The sequence below is a fragment of the Eurosta solidaginis genome, chromosome 2, assembly GCF_040869045.1.
Source record: "Eurosta solidaginis isolate ZX-2024a chromosome 2, ASM4086904v1, whole genome shotgun sequence".
Lineage (NCBI taxonomy): Eukaryota > Metazoa > Arthropoda > Insecta > Diptera > Tephritidae > Eurosta > Eurosta solidaginis.
In genome coordinates, this window is record NC_090320.1 from 254,038,581 (window position 1) to 254,056,004 (window position 17,424).

Genomic DNA, 17,424 nt, shown 5'->3' on the forward strand with positions numbered 1-17,424 from the left:
TATCTATACAAACTATAATTCAAAGTCTTAAATTTTTGAAGCAGGTAATTTTGAGTGCTACTAATCCTGTTGAGTTGCAACTTCCTTTGAAAAAATATTCTAACGTACCGCGTTGCTATGACCGAAAGCCAATTCAGTGGCTGCAGGGGCAAGAAGTGAAATTTTGTGAGTTGTAAATCAACTGCCTTCGTTTATTGTTTTGTAGTTTGGTTTTGGTGATTGTTTTATATATTAATCGCATTAAACTTCTGCTTATACAGATATAAGCTAAAAAATTAATAATAAAACAATTATTGATATAGAAAGAAAAACGCTTATTAGAATTAGGTTCTCTAAATAAAATACAAGTTTTGGTGCCTAAAGTCAACCCAAAAATTCCTTATTGTATGAAAATTTGTATTAACAATTTTGCAACACAAATGTTAAAAATTTGTATGTACTTACATGTTGGTTTACGTTGCTTCGAAAACCGGAAACCCTCTATATAGCTACCCAACTAACGTAGAAAATTTATCAAAACTTACAAAAAGATAGTAAATGGAGATATTTACTTGAGGTCCAAAATCGCAAAAGCATTACACTTCCAACATTTCATACTAATTTCGAGTTCATAACAAAAATGTGAAAATGGCGGCTGCCATTGTGTGGTGGTAGCATGCTGCGTCTACCACACCGGAGACCGTGGGTGAAGGTTCCGTCCCGCCAATATAGGAAAAATTAAAAAGAAGCAGGATGAGAATTGGAAAAGAAGCTCGGCATAAAATATCTTGAGAGGTTATGCTGCCGTACTTTATTTTAACAAAAATTTAATCTAAAATTTTTCTTCTATAAAAAAATGTTTTAAGAATTATCATTTAAAATCAAAATACTAATTTTCTTACTAAACTAAGTAAATTAGGAACCTAAATTTAATCAACCCATTATTCGAAAAATTTTGGGTAATGTTCTCCCACCCTTACATAAAATAAAAGAAAACATGTTATTTTTAAATTTAAAAACATTGTAAAAGGCATTGTTGTTGTTGTTGTTGTTGTCCCATTTAACTTGGTAGTAGTCGTAGTTATTGCAGGTATTCGAGAGACCACCTGCTGTACAAGAACAGGCCGTTTGTTGCAGTGGCGCCCGGATACCACAGCCCGCGCACAAGGAACGCATGGGGAACCATTTTGATGCACATTCCCTGGAAACAATTGCTTTTGTTATTAGTATGACATGTCAGTGATCCGTTTAAAAAACTGGCACACACAATAGAAATTTAAGGCGCGATAACTTCCGAAAAGATTTTCGGCCGAGCTTTTCTTTCAATTTGCGCCGCGTCCTTTTAATTTTTTACAAATTGGCGGTACGGGACCAACTTGTTTTATGTGTAAGCTAAGGCAGGTCAAACACGCAGATGTTAAACGACTGTTTCTTTGCTGGCCTTCTTCGCCACAGCTCCTGCATATGCTTTGAAAGGGGTCCTCATTCTCTCAGCTTTCAGGCCGAGCGGTTGTTGTCCCGTGATTACCTTGGCCTATTTAGCAGATCCTCTGTTCTGTTACTGTCGTAATTCGGCCAGGTTTACTTGGTGTTTTGGCATGCGCTTGACGAGCATCAGTTGGATTCTGTTGGCTCCTCGAACATGTCATAGATATATGTTTATTTTGGTTGATATAAGGGAATGATGCACCAGGCCTGTCTCCTGCCTTTTATACTTTGTCTACTTTCTCTCCTCAATCTTTCTGCGACCAGTTACCGATACAAGGGTTATTCTTTTGAAGTTAGCTGCGGCTTGAATAGGCCTTTTGAAGCTGTTAACCGCCTTATATGAAGTGATGGTGAAGTAAAACACTATGACCGCTGCTTGGGCATCGAAGTAAATGCACACCTCGTGCCCTCTCAACGAGACCTCCGACAGCAGCGTACTTTACCCAAGACTTAACATTGGAAGATACTAGCAAAGCTAGGCAAACGGACTGACAGCGACATCTTAGACTCTCGCATACCATAAAAGGCTGTACAATTACCGAATCTATCCGCAGCCTGTTATGCTCGAACAATATTTTTGTGGGATGATGTGGGCTTACTGGTAAATATATGAAGCTATAAATAGTAATACAACACAAGCAGAAGTTTTTTGTGTTAAAACTCAGCAGAAAAATGTTTTTTACAATAAGACATGAAACCTTTAACTAAAACGCATTAAAACTCACGTATAAAGTGTAAAGTGCCTAAGTCGACATAGGTTAACAATATTTGTATGCCAAAAACTATTCTTCTGAAAATGTTTATGTTTATGTTTATGTTTATGTTTATGTTTATATTTATATTTATGTTTATATTTATGTTTATGTTTATTTGTTTATGTTTATTTGTTTATGTTTACGTTTATGTTTATTTGTTTATATTTACATTTATGTTTATTTGTTTATGATTATATTTATGTTCATGTTTGTGTTTATGTTTATGTTTATGTTTAGGTTAATGTTTATGTTTATGGTTATATTTATGTTTATGTTTATGTAAATGTTTATATTTATGTTTATGCTTATGTTTATGTTTATGATTATGTTTATGTTTATGTTTATATTTATGTTTATGTTTATGTTTATATTTATGTTGATGTTTATTTATGTTTACGTTTATGTTTACATTTATATTTATTTGTTTATGTTTAACTATTATTTTAAACAGTTAGGTTAGGTTGAGTGGGAGCCACCCCGGGAAGGGAAGCTAACTTGGACAACATGAAGGTCCATTGTGAGACTACATGAGAGCCGTGGCTACTTAGAAAGTCGTTTGTTGTAACGATGCACCCCCGAAGTAGACCGATCTTCGATAAGTCTTCCGACACCGAAATTCCTTCGCCTAATTCTACAAAAGTTTGCGAGTGAAGCATGAAGTGTTTCGATAATTCCGCTTTGTCGTCGTCCATGCAACTTGGGCAAGTGGGAGTTTCCGGTATGCTGAGACGTACCGTGTGGACTCCTTTTGGGCACTGACCTGCTGAAACTCTTACCACCATTGATAAATGAGCCATGATGTGCCCGAAAATTTCAGCAGACCGCCTGCTATCCAGCTCAAAATAAAAGTGTATCGCTAGTCTACAATAGGTTGTTGGTTAGATTGGATTGTCAGAAGTTTGTTTCACGACCAGCTGGGGGTTTCAGTCAAAAAGAAGACTTATATTATAAAATAACTCCCTCCTCTTTTCAAATATTAGAAAATTTCTAGAAAAAAAAAAACTATGTAATTAGAAACTTCTCGATCTGGCAGCTGTACCACTACTAACAGCTGCAATCTTAGCTTGGCAAGCGCCAAGTACAAGCACAAAACGTGTTCGATCGTTTCCTGCATAAGTAGGTCGCAACTGATCAGCGATTACTTGGCTGACTCAAAGCCCGTGTATCCTACAGACTTATGCATTGAGTTGTAATCTAGGAGACCCGCGTGTCAATTGTCAGTGATATTTACATGACCCGGACATATATAGATGATCTTAATCTTTTTTATTTCCAGCCCACCTTAGGGGAGCTCAGACATTCCTATATTGACCTAGATCGAGCCACAGTTGAAGTTATGGCTTTATTTGCCGCTCGGATATCGGGGTATAACTTGAATTTTCTAACTATAATAGCACTGGAAGTTACTCAGTTCACCGCATCTTTAATACTGGCAACTTCGGCTTGGAAAACGCAATAGTAATCAGGCCAACTGCAAACTTGCAGCGTACGTCGTCTTTCTAATGGCAAACTCTTAAATTCCAAGTCCACTTTTCCGTCCCGCTTCGTCCCAACCGTGAACCATCTTTCCAGTTTATTGCCCAGTATACTTCCTTACCTCATTTTGTCGATGCTAGAATTGTTCTGAAGCTTCTTTTGGGGAATTTCTTTATAGTTTGCAGATTATTTTTGGACTGCTCGAAATAATTTTCAGGTTAAATTCGGAACTATATGGTCCAGTTATGGAGCATACTTAGATAGCAGTTGTTGACACACAATAGTCCGTCGTGTCGTATGAAGTCAATGTTGGTAAATTGAACCCGGTGTGAGAAAGCTTCTTTACTAAATTTTAAAATATTTCCCTAAAAGCGTTTACATTTTTACGTAAATTTGTTATATAAACCTTCAACAGCAAAAGCATCCTACTTTTACCAATCAAAGCTTCGGCAAAGATTTATTTAAATATCATTATCTAATTCAAACAATATAAGAAAAAACTGCTTAAAAAACGAAATCAAGTACATAATCAACCCTGTTAATTTAAAAATATTTTTTTTTTCGTAGTTATTTTGTACTACAAAAAGTTTCCTTTTTTCTTGCTCCTTCATTTTCTCTACTTGTTTTTGAAAAATCATTGAACACAGCCAATTTTCATTAGCTAGCAATTTGCTGCTTCCAGTCTTTATGCTCCAGTTGGAAGAGTTGCAAAAGCAATTAGTTGAAAATCTGATTTTTCTTTCGTTTAAACTTTAACTTCTTTGGTTTAACATTTTTTTTTTCTCTTTACGCCTACTAAGATCATTGCTAAGTTTGTTCCAAATGCTGTACAAAAAGATTGCAACAAAATTTGTTATCGGGCGGAGCGAGTTATATAGCTACCCTGCAATAAATGCGATTAGTCTAGGATGTATCCGGAATGAGTATGCTACTTATGCCAGCTTTGATATATTTGCATGAGTTGAGCTTTTGCCTTTTGTTTGACCATGTCCTATGAAGAGACCACTAATTGTACCCATTTACACCCGAAGGGGAACAATAGGACCAGTCCCCTTTGTAAAATCCCCTTTGGAAACGAATCAAGACGAACTCCTTTTCGTAGTGCTATATTTCGGATGATATGAAAATTTTAAGCGAAAGACTTAAACTTGCAAAAGATTGTTAAATATATCTTAGTAAAAATATTATTTAGTTGCCAACACATTCCAATAGATATGGGTCGACGATTATGCAAAATTTGGTCCAAGTAATTTAGGTTCGGTATAAGGCTTCGCATTTTTATACTCAGTTGAGCAGAGCTCACAGAGTATATTAAGTTTGATTGGATAACGGTTGGTTGTACATATATAAAGGAATCGAGATAGATATAGAGTTCCATATATCAAAATAATCAGGATCGAAAAAAAATTTGATTGAGCCATGTCCGTCCGTCCGTCCGTCCGTCCGTTAACACGATAACTTGAGTAAATTTTGAGGTATCTTGATGAAATTTGGTACGTAGGTTTCTGGGCGCCCATCTCAGATCGCTATTTAAAATGAACGATATCGGACTATAACCACGCCCACTTTTTCGATATCGAAAATATCGAAAAACCGAAAAAGTGCGATAATTCATTACCAAATGTGGATTAAGCAATGAAACTTGGTAGGTGAGTTGAACTTATGACGCAGAATAGAAAACTAGTAAAATTTTGGACAATGGGCGTGGCACCGCCCGCTGTCAAAAGAAGGTAATTTAAAATTTTTGCAAGCTGTAATTTGGCAGTCGTTGAAGATATCATGATGAAATTTGGCAGGAACGTTACTCCTATTACTATATGTACGCTTAATAAAAATTAGCAAAATCGGAGACGGACCAAATTTTTTTAAAGTAAAATTTTAACAAAAAATTTAATATCTTTACAGTATAAAAGTAAATTATGTCAACATTCAACTGCAGTAATGATATAGTGCAACAAAATACAAAAATAAAAGAAAATTTCAAAATGGGGGTGGCTCCGCCCTTTTTCATTTAATTTGCCTAGGATACTTTTAATACCATAAGTCGAACAAAAATTGACCAATCCTTGTGAAATTTGGTAGAGGCATAGATTTTATGACGCTAACTGTTCACTGTGAAAAAGGAAGAAATCGGTTGAAGCCACGCCCAGTTTTTATACACAGTCGACCGTCTGTCCTTCCGCTCGGCCGTTAACACGATAACTTGAGCAAAAGTCGATATATCTTTACTTAACTCAGTTCACGTACTTATCTAAACTCACTTTATATTGGTGTAAAAAATGGCCGAAATCAGACTATGACCACGCCCAATTTTTCGATATCGAAAATTGCGAAAAATGAAAAAAATGCCATAATTATATACCAAATACGAAAAAAAGGATGAAACATGGTAAGGTAATTGGATTGTTTTATTGACGCGAAATATAACTTTAGAAAAAACTTTATAAATTGGTTGTGACATATACCACATTAAGTAGACGAAAATGAAAAAGTTCTGCAGGGCGAAATAAAAAGCCCTTAAAATCTTGTCAGGTACTACATATATAAATAAATTAGCGGTATCCAACAGATGATGCTCTGGGTCACCCTGGTCCACATTTTGGTCGATATCTGAAAAATGCCTTCACATATACAACTACCACCACTCCCTTTTAAAACTCTCATTAATACCTTTAATTTGATACCCATATCGTACAAACTCATTCTAGAGTCACCCCTGTTCCACCTTTATGGTGATATCTCGAAAGGGCGTCCACCTATAGAACTAAGCCCCACGCCTTTTTAAAATACTCATTAACACCTTTCATTTGATACCTATATCGTACAAGCATATTCTAAAGTCACCCCTGGTCCACCTTTATGGCGATATCTCGAAAAGGCGTCCAACTATGGAATTAAGGATCACTCCCTTTTAAAATACTCATTAACACCTTTCATTTGATACCCATATCGTACAAACATATTCTAGAGGCACCCCTGGTCCACCTTTATGGCGATATCCCTAAATGCCTTCCATCCATAGAACTATGGCCTACTCTCTCTTAAAATACTCTTTAATACCTTCCATTTGATACACATGTCATACAACCACATTCCAGGGTTACCCTAGGTTCATTTCCCTACATGGTGATTTTACTTATTTTGTCTCCATAGCTCTCAACTGAGTATGTAATGTTCGGTTACAACCGAACTTAACCTTCCTTACTTGTTTTTGTTTAAAAATATTGCAACAATTGCGTATTCAATCTTATTAATTTTCAATAAATCTCTCAGGAGTGGAGACTTCATAAACGCTTGGAAAGTAACGTCTATTATCCCGATATTCAAGAATGGTAATACAAACAATGTTGCTAACTACCGCCTTTTTTCTAAATTTTACACTGTCTGGAAATTGTTTGAAATTGTAGTTAAGGATAAAATATACTTCGCAGTAAAGACCTTGATTTCACCTAATAAGCATGTTTTCATGCCTGGAAGATCAACTGTAACTAATCTAAATTTATGAATTTTGCATTTTTTCATTTAACAGGAGAGCACAATTATATACTTTCTATACTGATTTTTCGAAGGCTTTTGGCAAAGTCAACCATTCAATACCAATATCCAAACTTGCTGGCTTGGGCTACCATTCTAGTATGCTATCTTGGGTGCGATCTTACTTGGCAGATCGTAGCTGTGTTGTTTTGGTAGATGGTATCTGTTCACGGTCGTTTACTGCCACCTCTGGTGTATAACAAAGGAGCGTGTTGGGACCCTTATTATTTGTTATCGTTATTAATGACATACGTCATTGTTTCAGTTATGCTGAATTCTTATTCTATGCTGATGACTTGAAGATTTTTGCATCAATCACGACTCAATCTGAGTCCACTATGCTCCAAGCGTAATGAACTGGTGTAGACAGAATCGTCTGCTTTTAAATATAAGTAAATGTTTTAGTATTACCTTTGCTAAAACTCAAAATGTTCTTCCTGTTTCTTATCATATTGGGGACTCTACGCTGAGGGTTGTTGATGAAATATCGATCTTGGTGTAGTTTTTGATGCGAAGTTTCAATTTCACAGTCTGATTAATTATGTCATTGCCAAGTCTTATTCCACACTCGCGTTCATTCGCCGTTTCAATATGGACTTTAGCGACCCTTATACTTTAAAACTTTTTTTTACAACCCTAGTGTGGTCTAAACTAGAATATGCTGTTTTCATTTGGAGGCCGTACCATGCCTGCCATATAGACCGACTTGAGCGTATTCAAAAAATATTTTTGCGATTTGCCCCTCTGTCTTTGCGTTTTCACGATCCTCTTCTAACATACATTTCTAGGTGTCTTTTAATTTACCTGAAATATTTAGTGAGTAGAGTTTATATGGGGTATATAATATATATACCACCGACCTCTATGATTTTTTCAGACAACAATATATGCTATACTAGCCTTTACCCGCGGCCCTGTCCGCAAGCAATGAAATATATGGGTTATTCACGTTAGCCTGCTTAGCGAGTTATCTGTTTAAAATTTTTTTTCTGTCTAATGCATTTTATTTTTGTAATTGAGTAACAAAAGAACTAAATGAGCTGATAACCTGATACGATCCCCAAATGATTCCGAATTTATCAAGAAAAAGCCACGAAATGACCCCGATGTTATCGCGGACGGATCCCGAAAACCATCTAGAAATGCCTCGGAAGGGTCTCCAAAAGTTCCCGGAATAGCCCCAAAAAAAACGGATCTCAAAAACCATCCAGAAAATATCCAGGAAAGGTACCTAAATTATCACGACATAGTCCAGAAATAGTTCCGAAATGACCCCGAATGGATCCACGTCGGATCGCGAAAACCATACAGAAATGATTCCGGAAGGGTCCCAAAATGATCCCGAAATAATCAGAAAATGACCCCGATGGGATCCCGCAAGGATATAGAAATGATCCCGGAAGGGTCCCAAACCTATCCCAAAAAAATAACCAAAAAATCTCGAAATGACTCCTACGGCATCCCGGACGGATCCAGAAATGACCTCGGAAGGGTCCTCAAATGATCCCAAAACGGTCCCGAAATAATACAGAAAAAGTCATGAAATGCCCCTAAAGGGTCCCCAAATAATCCCGAAAAAGTTCAGAAGTACCCTGACGGGATCCCGGACGAATCCTGAAAACCATCCAGAAATTGACAAAAGTTTGAATTGCTTCGGACTATTCAAAAACGAATAATGCGATTATGCAACTAGGTTATTATCACGTTCTATATACACATATTCTATTGAAGCTTTTAAGAAGTACATACTTTAAAGTAAAAGTACCCAAGGCTCTAGGTTGAAATTATCTGTATAAATTTTTTTTCGAAAAATGTTTAGCCAGTAATTATTGTATATCTTTGTCCAAAAATTTCATCAAAATCCGTGAAAACTTTCTGACGTGATTCCCGAAATGACCTTAACGGGATCCAGAAAACGATCCAGAAATGATCCCAGAAGGAATACTCCCGAAAAAGTTGCGATATAGTCTTCACGGGAACCCGGAGGGATCCCGAAAACTATCCAGAAATGATACCAGAAGGATCCCCAAATAATCCCGAAAAAGTCCCGAAATGACCCTGACGGGATCCAGAAATGATGCTGGAAGGATCCCCAAATGACCCCGAAATAACTTTGACGGGATCCCTGACGTATTCCGAAAATCATTCAGAAATTCCATATATCTAAACGTCCAAACTTTCGCATTTATAATATTAATAAGATTAAGATATTTTATTTATTATTTTATTAAGATAAGATTATTGCATGTCTCTTTCCTGACAATTCGTTACAATCTAAGTCCTCAATACATAATGCTTCCAAAGACTTTACTCGACTCAGCGCCACGTATGCTTTTCTTTCCTCGAACTCCAAACTATTTTGATGTCACTTCTACCGGACTGTATGGAATATTCAAAATATGAGCCAAATCGGACCACAAATACGATTCTTGAAATATTTTGATCCAAGCGCCACCTATCGGACCTTTTTTCTTCTTATTATTGCATTGTCTTCGGGTTCTAAACTATATTCTAAGTTTCAAGCTGGTAGCTTATCGGGAAGTTACTTAAATTTTAATTACAAAATTCGTAAATAACGGCCGGCCGGCCGCCACACAGAGTCAAGCAAAATAAAACCGTTTAAAAAATACAGTCATTGTAGACATATCAATTTGATAACACAATTCAACTGTGTAAATATACATACATATAAATAAACAAACAATTACTAGGAATTTTTTTTTTTTTTAGAAAAAGCATAGGCAAATTTTTTGTCAAAGGCGCGTTCATTTCATTTCGCTGATATATGCGTCAATTAATTCCGAAAACATGTTACACGTGCGGCTTTCTATATTTTGTTAAGTTTCTCCTGACTGTTTTCACTCCAATTTAAATGAATTTTACTTTCCGTAGGTTTTCGCATTGTTGGAGATCACATATCTTCAATTATTTATATTTCTGCGGAATATATTTAACCTTTTCATTTTTAAATACCACTAAATTTTTTTAAACTATCAAATGCAACTCAGTTTTAAGTAGTCTTGCGTACCAAAAATGCAACTTAGACCTGAGATTTCAATCAGGTGAGCGAGGCTGCTTGTAATGTTGACGTTTACCACTTAGTTGACACACTTAGTATGGTACACTATGTATCTCAGCTTCCATTTCGATTACGCCCTATTTGAGCATAAATTCAATATGCTTTGACGTAAGTTTGGTCGTTTAAGACAAAAAATCTGAAATGGGGCGTTCTGCAAATTAACAACTCATCACTTGGTTTATAAAGTTTAGAAATTTCTCATTAGTTATATTCGTATATACACCTGGAATTTCGGAGCCTCTACAGCCGCTCCCAAATGATACCACCGCAGGACGTTCTCATCTCACAACGCCTGGTAATCCAGAATCACCTCAACATGCATCAAAATTATCAAGTCCAGAACAAATCATTGGTTTAGTTAAAGTTACTCCTCCTGCTGCATAAATGACCATACAAATTGTCGTCGCCAGTAGGGGCAGGGCAGTAGTCCGGAGTTCAGCTACATGATCCTTACGGTCTATACTTATTGAACGCCATCCACTGACTCGCAGTGGTGTGTTTTGTGTTAATTGACTACTGCAAAGTGGAATTATGCCTACTATAGAACCCAGGATGAAGGGTGCATTCACTTTAATAGCACCTATATATGTATTATTTGATTTGGTTCTATAACCAAGTGGAATAAATGTCTTATTCCCTATGCGACATTGTCCAGCTTCGAGTGCTATATTGGTTACACCAGCTGTAACCGCGATTAATTTTGTTTTTTTCTTTGTCAGCCAATGCGCAGCTGCAATCACAATTTCCCTACTGTTTAATAAACCAGCGCATTCATGCGATATCGCGAGTTCACATTAGAGATATATTCATAAGAATTCTTGTATCAAAAGGCCGGAAAGCAACCGTTTGGATTGAGCATATAACCTTAACATCTTTCAACATAAAATCTGTCGACTTTCATTCTAAAATATTGTTTTAGTTTAACGAAGACGTTTGCAAATTTTGATCTACATTTAAAAAAAATGTTTACCAAGGTCCTTGTAAAATTTAAATTATGTAGGATTATACCTACTATTTTCTCCCATGAGTTACGTAATAATATCCACTTGTACTGCTTATGATTTCGAGGGCGGCATCATTGGTAGAATAGTAACTGCCTAATGTGTCAAGGTGTTTCTCTGGTAGTGCTCGGCAGGTATGAGTTCGAAGTCGCAATCCTATAGCTTTTGTGTTGGCAGGTGGTGCCCAAAAAACCAAAGGCGCCCACGGGAGCGATTAACAATAGGCCAGCGTTGTTGCAAACAGTGTGACGAAAGTCATGAGTATTAAAAGACCATTAATAGCAACCGTAAATCGCCTTTGTGTGTGGCCAGTAAGGAGTCACAAATGATTTAAAGAAATTGTGTGGACAACGAGTATTAGGAATTAGAACATCTCTATCGGTGAAACTACGCTTTGTACGAGACATACAGGCAACAGTGCCAGTTCCATAGACCGGGGTTACGTTCGAAGCCTCGCTGGAGAAAGTGAACTAAGCATGGTTCCTCCGTAAGGAGCTGCTCCTGAAACATTTTTGGCGATCCGCAAGATTTTGAGGAAAAAACCCCGGATCTTTCCGAAATGGCCAAAACGTTGGTTTCGTTAAATACAACCATACAAACAAAACCTTTTCATCTTGTACTTAAACAAGTGAACAAACTGTTTTTGTTCTTAGAAACTAACAATTTCAATATAACAAATTATATTCTATCGAAATGAAATAAGCGTGTTTTGGGAAAAATATTTACTTATTCCTATTCAAAAGAAAAATTTATTGTTATTGTTTGTTCTATTTATGATTGCATAAATGAACTGTAGTATTAAGACCGTGACTGTATTTTTAATGATTAAATAAAGAAAAGTGCACACACTTCTTTCATTAATTTCTTTATGTTTTTTTTTTTTGTATATCGGGAACGTTCTCGAAAATGGCTAAACCCATTTGATTGAAATTTTGTAAATAGATGGTGTATCACATTCTTAGACTCTCTATCTACGTGTTACCACTAAGGATGTTGGTTGCCACCTATTTAGAATTAAAAAACAAGTAAGGAAGGTCAAGTTCGGGTGTAACCGAACATTACATACTCAGTTGAAAGCTATGGTGACAACATAAGGGAAAATAACCATGTAGGAAAATGAACCGAGGGAAACCCTGGAATGTGTTTGTATGACATGGGTATCAAATTAAATGTATTAATGAGGGTTTTAAAAGGGAGTGGTGGTAGTTGTATAGGTGGTCGGCTTTTCGAGATATCGTCATAAAGGTGGACCAGGGGTGACTCTAGAATGCGTTTTTAAAATATTGGTTACAAACGAAAGATGTTAATGAGTATTTTAAAAGGGAGTGGGCGTTAATTCCATAGGTGGACGCCGTTTCGAGATATTGCCATAAAGGTGGACCAGGGGTAGCCCTAAAATTTGTTTGTACGATATGGGTATCAAATGAAAGGGGATAATGAGCATTTTAAATGGGAGTGGGCCTTAGTTCTATAGGTGGACGCCTTTTCGAGACATCGCCATAAAGGTGACCAGGGTGATTCTGGAATGTGTTTGTACGATATCGGTATCAAATTAAAGGTATTAATGAGGGTTTTAAAAGGGAGTAGTGGTAGTTGTATAGGTGGTCGCCTTTTCGAGATATCGCCATAAAGGCGGACCCGGGGTAACTCTAGACTTTGTTTGTACGATATGGGTATCAAATGAAAGGTGCTAATGAGTCTTTTTAAAAGGGAGTGGAGCTTAGTTCTATAGGTGGTCGCCTTTTCGAGATATCGCCATAAAGATGGGCAGGGGTGACTCTAGAATGTGTTTGTACGATATGAGTATCAAATGAAAGGTGGTAATGAGTATTTTAAAAGGGAGTAATCCTTAGTTCCATAGGTGGACGCCGTTTCGAGATATCGCCATAAAGGTGGACCAGGGGTGACTCTAGATTTTGTTTGTACAATATGGGTATCAAAAGAAAGGTGTTAATGAGTATTTTAAAAGGGAGTGATGCTTAGTTCCACAGGTGGACGCCGTTTCGAGATATCGCCATAAAGGTGGACCAGGGGTGACCTTATAATTTGTTTGTACAATATGGGTATCAAAAGAAAGGTGTTAATGAATATTTTAAAAGGGAGTGATGCTTAGTTCTACAGGTGGACGCCGTTTCGAGATATCGCCATAAAGGTGGACCAGGGGTGACTCTAGAATGCGTTTGTACTAATGGGTATCAAATGAAAGGTGTTAATGAGTATTTTAAAAGCGAGTAATCCTTAGTTCCATAGGTGGACGCTTTTTCGAGATATCGCCATAAAAGTGGACCCGGGTGACCCTAGAATTTGTTTGTACAATATGGGTATCAAAAGAAAGGTGTTAATGAGTATTTTAAAAGGGAGTGATGCTTAGTTCCACAGGTGGACGCCGTTTCGAGATATCGCCATAAAGGTGGACCAGGGGTGACCTCATAATTTGTTTGTACAATATGGGTATCAAAAGAAAGGTGTTAATGAGTATTTTAAAAGGGAGTGATGCTTAGTTCTACAGGTGGACGCCGTTTCGAGATATCGCCATAAAGGTGGACCAGGGGTGACTCTAGAATGCGTTTGTACGATATGGGTATCAAATGAAAGGTGTTAATGAGTATTTTAAAAGCGAGTAATCCTTAGTTCCATAGGTGGACGCCTTTTCGAGATATCGCCATAAAAGTGGACCCGGGTGACCCTAGAATTTGTTTGTACAATATGGGTATCAAATTAAAGGTATTAATGAGGGTTTTAAAAGGGAGTGGTGTTTGTTGTATAGGTGGTCGCCTTTTCGAGATATCGCCATAAAGGTGGACCAGGGGTGACTATAGAATTTGTTTGTACAATATGGGTATCAAAAGAAAGGTGTTAATGAGTATCTTAAAGGCGAGTAATCCTTAGTTCCATAGGTGGACGCCGTTTCGAGATATCGCCATAAAGGTGGACCAGAGGTGACCCTAGAATTTTTTGTACAATATGGGTATCAAAAGATAGGTGTTAATGAGTATTTTAATAGGGAGTAATCCTTAGTTCCATAGGTGGACGCCGTTTCGAGATATCGCCATAAAGGTGGAGCAGGGGTGACCTTAGAATTTGTTTGTACAATATGGGCATCAAACGAAAGGTGTTAATGAGTATTTTAAAAGGGAGTGGGCCTTAGTTCTATAGGTGGACGCCGTTTCGAAATATCGCCATAAAGGTGGACCAGGGGTGACTCTAGAATGTGTTTGTACGATATGGGTATCAAATTAAAGGTATTAGTGAGAGTTTTTAAAGGGAGTGGTGGTAGTTGTATATGTGAAGGCGTTTTCCAGATATCGACCAAAATGTGAACCAGGGTGACCCAGAACTTCATCTGTTGAATACCGCTAATTTATTTATATATATATTACCTGCCAAGATTTTAAGGGTTTTTTATTTCGCCCTGCAGAACTTTTTCATTTTCTTCTACTTAATGTGGTATATGTCACAAGCATTTTATAAAGTTTTTTCTAAAGTTATATTTCGCGTCAGTAAACCAATCCAATTACCTCACCACATTTCATCCCTTTTTCGTATTTGGTATAGAATTATGGCATTTTTTTCATTTTTCGTAATTTTGGATATTGAAAAATTGGGCGTGGTCATTGTTGGATTTCGTTCATTTTTCATACCAAGATAAAGTGAGTTCAAGTAAGTACGTGAACTAAGTTCATTAAAGATATGTCGATTTTTGCTCAAGTTATCGTGTTAACGGCCATGCGGAAGGACATACGAACGACTGTGTATAAAAACTGGGCGTGGCATCAACCGATGTCGCCCGTTTTCACAGAAAACAGTTAACATCATAAAATCTATGCCCCTACCAAATTTCAAAAGGATTGGTTAAGTTTTGTTCGACTTATGGCGTTCAAAGTATCCTAGACAAATTAAATGAAAAAGGGCGGAGCCACGCCCATTTTGAAATTTTCTTTTATTTTTGTATTTTGTTGCACCATATCATTACGGGAGTTGAATGTTGACATAATTTACTTATAACTGTAAAGATATTAAATTTTTTGTTAAAATTTTATTTAAAAAAAATTTTTTTTAAATGTGGGCGTGGTCCTTCTCCGATTTTGCTAATTTTTATTAGGCGTACATATAGTAATAGGAGTAACGTCCCTGCCAGATTTCATTATAATATCTTCAACAACTGACAAATTACAGCTTGCAAAATTTTAAATTACCAATTGTTTTTGTTTTTTTATCGGCCTATTGATAAATCATTCAAGGTTCGAATCGAAAAATTTTCTACTTACTATTCCAAAAACAAAATACAATTTTTCAAATTTAAAAAAATTAAAAATTACAATAATTATCATTAGAAAAAAATTATTGTTCTGTCCTTGAGCTCGATTCGAACCTTGAAGGTTTTAAATTACCTTCTTTTAAAAGTGGGCGGTGCCACGCCCATTGTCCAAAATTTTACTAATTTTCTAATCTGCGTCATAAATTCAACTCATCTACCAAGTCTCGTCGCTTTATCTCTCTTTGGTAATGAATTATCGAACTTTTTCGGTTTTTCGAAATTTTCGATATCGACAAAGTGGGCGTGGTTATAGTCCGATATCGTTCATTTTAAATAGCGGTCTGAGGTGAGTGCTAAGGAACCTACATACCAAATTTTATCAAGATACCTCAAAATTTACTCAAGTTATCGTGTTAATGGGCGGACGGTCGGACGCACGGACCTGGCTCAATCAAATTTTTTTTCGATCCTGATTATTTTGATATATGGAAGTCTATATCTATCTCGATTCCTTTATATATGTACAACCAACCGTTATCCAATCAAACTTAATATACTCTGTCAGCTCTGCTGAACTGAGTATAAAAATACGATGAGATATGCCAGCATGGGTACTAAATGGAAGGTGTTTCACTCAGAATTCCAATAGAGATGTTTCTTAGTATGGTTGCCACTTATTGTTGCCCCCTGATATAATTATTACGTATACTACAGTGTTTATCACCCACTATCTCGGAAACGGATCAATCGATTTGGGTGGAATTTGGTACATCGATAATGTGTTAGATTCTAATACCTTTTACTTAGTTGTTGTCACTGAGGATTGCGGCTTGACCCATTTGTTTAAAGTTCCAATATAGGTTTGAAATTCAGATACGAAAAGTATTTTATTATTATTAATTCATGAGCTTAACACCGGCTTATAATAATTGAATATTCAATTACTATATTTTTTCTAAGAGAAACTGAAAAGAAGGAAAGAAAAATTTACTGGCATATTGCGATGGATCCATTTCGAAAACCACCAACGTAATCATCATCAGGCAATTTCGTAATGTTATCAAAGGTTTCACCGAGATTCGAACCGTAATTGACAAAAGTTTGAATTGCTTCGGACTATTCTAAAACGAATAATGCGATTATGCAAGTAGGTTACTATTACGTTCTACATACACATATTCTATTGAAGCTTTTAAGAAGTACATACTTTAAAGTAAAAGTACCCAAGGCTCTAGGTTGAAATTATCTGTATAAATTTTTTTTCGAAAAATGTTTAGCCAGTAATTATTGTATATCTTTGTCCAAAAATTTCATCAAAATCCGTGAAAACTTTCTGACGTGATTCCCGAAATGACCTTAACGGGATCCAGAAAACGATCCAGAAATGATCCCAGAAGGAATACTCCCGAAAAAGTTGCGATATAGTCTTCACGGGAACCCGGAGGGATCCCGAAAACTATCCAGAAATGATACCAGAAGGATCCCCAAATAATCCCGAAAAAGTCCCGAAATGACCCTGACGGGATCCAGAAATGATGCTGGAAGGATCCCCAAATGACCCCGAAATAACTTTGACGGGATCCCGGACGTATTCCGAAAATCATTCAGAAATTCCATATATCTAAACGTCCAAACTTTCGCATTTATAATATTAATAAGATTAAGATATTTTATTTATTATTTTATTAAGATAAGATTATTGCATGTCTCTTTCCTGACAATTCGTTACAATCTAAGTCCTCAATACATAATGCTTCCAAAGACTTTACTCGACTCAGCGCCACGTATGCTTTTCTTTCCTCGAACTCCAAACTATTTTGATGTCACTTCTACCGGACTGTATGGAATATTCAA

At 36.5% G+C, this 17,424-nt stretch overlaps 1 protein-coding gene across 14 annotated transcripts in view; it reads left to right on the top strand.

Moving 5' to 3' along the window:
• The window catches only part of kek2 (kekkon 2), an 894,871-nt gene that overhangs the window by 675,628 nt on the left and 201,819 nt on the right, over positions 1-17,424 (top strand). The gene's annotated exons all lie outside the window — the stretch shown is intronic.